The following is a 4,236-nucleotide window of genomic DNA, read 5'->3' as shown; positions in this document are numbered from 1 at the left end:
ATCAGGTGGACACTTGAGAGTGTGTTGGCAACTCTTGTCTGGAGGCGGGATGGGAGGATAGAGAGAGAGGGAAGCTGGCAAAATTGTCACGAAAGGAGAGACTGAAAGGGCTGACTCAAGAGGGGGAGAGCAAGTGGGAGTACGGAGTAAGATGTATGTAAACTTATATGTGACAGACTGATTGGATTTGTAAACGTTCACTTGAAGCTTAATAAAAGTTAATAAAAAAAAAAGAAGATAAAAAATTAGAGGAGAATTAAATGAATTAAGGAACAGAAAAAAAATGAAAGAGTTAACAGGACCAAAATTTGGTTCTTTGAAAAAATTAAATTAATAAACCATTGGCCAAACTGACAGAAGAAAAACAGGAGAGAAAGCAAATAACCCAAATAAGAAATGAGATGGGCGATGTCACAAAGGACCCAACCGAAATTAAAAGAATCATACCAGATTACTATGAAAAATTGTACTGTAACAAATTCGAGAATCTAGAAGAAATGGATGAATTCCTAGAAACACACTACTTACCTAGACTAACACAAACAGGGGTAGAACAACTAAATAGACCCATAACAAAAGAAGAGATTCAAAAGGTAATCAAAAAACTCCCAACAAAAAAAAAAAGCCCTGGCCCGGATGGCTTCACTGAAGAGTTCTACCGAACTTCCAGAGAAGAGTTAACACCACTACTACTAAAGGTATTTCAGAGCATAGAATACTCCCAAACTCATTGCAGGAAGCCAGCATATCCTTGATAACAAAGCCAGGTAAAGATACCACAGAAAAAGAAAATTACAGACCTATATCCCTCAAGAACTTACATGCAAAAATCCTCAACGATGTTCTAGCCAATAGAATTCAACAACATATTAAAAAAGTAATTCGTCATAACCAAGTGGGATTCATACTAGGTATGCAGGGATGGTTCAATATTAGAAAACAACTAATGTAATCCATCATATAAATAAAACAAAAGACAAGAACCACATGATTTTATCAATTGATGCAGAAAAGGCATTTGACAAAGTTCAACACCCGTTCATGATAAAACGTCTCAGAAAAATAAGAATAGAAGGAAAATTCCTCAACATAATAAAGGGCATTTACACAAAACCAACAGCCAACATCATCCTAAATGGCGAGATTCTGAAAACATTCCCCAAGAGAATGGGAGCCAGACAAGGATGCCCTTTATCAACATTCTTATTCAAGATTGTGCTGGAGGTCCTCGCCAGAGCAATTAGGCCAAATAAAGAAATAAAGGGCATCCAGATACGTAAGGAAGAAGAAAAATTATCTCTATTTACAGATGACATGATCTTACACAGAGAAAATCCTAAAGAGTCCTCAAGGAAGCTACTAAAACTAACAAGAGTTCAGCAGAGTATCAGGTTACAAGACAACCATAAAAAAAATCAGTTGGATTCCTCTACACTAACAGAAAGAATATCAGCAGGAAATCACCAAATCAACACCATTTACAATAGCCCCCAAGAAGATAAAATACTTAGGAATAAGTCTTACCAGAGACGTAAAAGATTTATACAAAGAAAACTGCACGACACTACTGCAAGAAACCAAAAGAGACCTACACAAGTGGAAAAACATATCTTGTTCATGGATAGGAAGACTTAACACTGTAAAAATGTCTATTCTATCAAAAGCCATCTATAGTTGCAATGCAATTCTGATCCAAATTCCAATGACATTTTTTAATGAGATGGAGAAACAAATCACGAACTTCATATGGAAGGGAAAAAGGCCCCAGATAAGCAAACCATTACTGAACAAGAAGAACAAAGTGGGAGGCCTTACTCTACCTGCTTTTAGAACCTATTATACTGCCACAGTAGTCACAACAGCCTGGTACTGGTACAACCACAGATACGTACACCAATGGAACAGAACTTAAAACCCAGACATAAATGCACCCACATATGAGCAGCTGATATTTGACAAAGGCCCAAAGTCAGTTAAGTGGGGAAAAGACAGTCTTTTTAACAAATGGTGCTGGCATAACTTGATATTCATCTGCAAAAAAATGAAAGACGACCTATACCTCACTCCATGCATAAAAACAAGCTCAAAATGGATCAAAGACCTAAATAAAAAATCTAAAACAATAAAGATCATGGAAGAAAACATGGGGACAGCGTTAGAAGCCCTAAATATGCCATAAACAGTATACAGAACATTACTAAAAAAAGCAGAAGAGAAACCAGATAACTCAGAGCTCCTAACAATCTAACTCTTACGCTCACCTAAAGACTTCATCAAAAGAGTAAAGACTCTCTCCAGACTAGGAAAAAGTTTTTAGCTATGACATTTCTGATCAGTGCCTGATCTCTAAAATCTACATGATACTGCAAAAACTCAACCACAAAAAGAAAAATAACCCAATTAAACAATGGGCAAAAGATATGAACAGGCATCAATAAAGAGGACATTCAGGTAGCTAACAAAAATATGAGGAAATGCTCAAGATTTTTAGCCATTAGACAAATGCAAATCAAAACTACGAGATTCCATCTCACTGCAACAAGGCTGGCATTAATCCAAAAAGCACGAAATAATAAATGTTGAAGAGGTTATAGAGTGACTGGAACACTTATACACTGCTCGTGGGAATGTAAAATGGTCCAACCACTTTGGAAATTGATTTGGCGCTTCCTAAAAAAAAAAACTAGAAATAGAACTGCCAGCAATCCCAATTCTCCGAATATATCCTAGAGAAATAACAACCTTTACACAAACAGATATATGCATACCCATGTTCATTGCAGCACTATTTACAATAGCAAAAAGATGGAAGCAACCAGGGTGCCCATCAATGGATGAATGAATAAATAAATTATGCTGTTTTCATACAGTGGAATATTACACATTGATAAAGAACAATGATGAATCCATGAAGCAGTTCATAACTTGGAGGAATCTGGAAGACATTATGCTGAGTGAAATTAGTCAGTTGCAAAAGAGCAAATATTGTATAAGACCACTATTATAAAAACTGGTGAAATAGTTTAATCAGAGAAGAAAATATTCTTTGATGGTTATGAGAGCAGGGAGGGAGGGCGGGAGGAAGAGCTTTCAATAATTAGACAGTAGATAAGTTTTATTTTAGGTGAAGAGAAATACAACACACAATACAGGAGAGGTCAACAGAACTGAACTAAACCAAAAGCAAAGAAGTTTCCAGAACAAACTGTATGCTTCAGAGGCCAGTGTAGCAGGGGCAGGTGTTTGGGGACCACGTTTTCAGAGGACATCTAAGTCCATTGGCATAATAAAATCAATTAAGAAAACATTCTGCATTCCACTTTGGAGGGTGACGTCTGGGGTCTTAAAAGCTAGGAAGCAGCCATCTAAGATGCATCCATTGGTCTCAACCCACTGGGAGCAAGGAAGTATGAAGAACACCAGAGACACAAGGTAATTTTGAGCTCAAGAGACAGAAAGGACTGCATAAACCAGAGACTACATCAGCCTGAGACCAGTAGAACCAGATGGTGCCAGGCTACAACCAATGACTGCCCTGACAGGGAACACAACAGAGAACCCCTGAGGGAGCAGGAGAGCAGTGGGATGCAGACCCCAAATTCTCGTAAAAAGGACCATACTTAATGGTCTGACTGAGACTAGAAGGACCCTGGAGGTCATGGTCCCCAGACCTTCTGATAGTCGAAGACAGGGACCATTCCCAAAGCAACTCTTCAGACAGGATTGGACTGGACTACAGGATGGGAAAAGATATTGGTGAAGAATGAGCTTCCTGGATCAAGTAGACACATGAGACTATGTTTGCATCTTCAGTGTGGAGGGGAGATGAGAGGGTAGAGGTGCCCAGAAGCTGGCCTAATGGACATGAGGAGAGAGAGTAGAGGGAAGAATTGTGCTGTCTTATTAGGAGGAGGGCAATTAGGAGTGTATAGCAAGGTGTATATAAATTTTCATATGAAACACTGACAAAATTTGTAAACTCACTTAAAGCACAATAAAAATTAATTAATAATAATAAAAAAAGATGTCACCTTAAAGACTAAGATGAGTATGAGCAAGCCGTGGTGTTCTCAGTTGCCTCATACGTGTGTGAAAGCTGGGCAATAAATAAGGAAGAATGAAGAAGAATTGATGCCTTTGAACTGCAGTGTTGGCGAAGAACACTGTGTATTCCGTGGACTGCCAAAAGAATAAACAAATCTGTCTTGGACGAAGTACAGCCAGAATACTCCTTAG

The sequence above is a fragment of the Elephas maximus genome, chromosome 10, assembly GCF_024166365.1.
Source record: "Elephas maximus indicus isolate mEleMax1 chromosome 10, mEleMax1 primary haplotype, whole genome shotgun sequence".
Taxonomy (NCBI): Eukaryota; Metazoa; Chordata; class Mammalia; order Proboscidea; family Elephantidae; genus Elephas; species Elephas maximus.
This window is presented reverse-complemented; position numbering follows the sequence as displayed.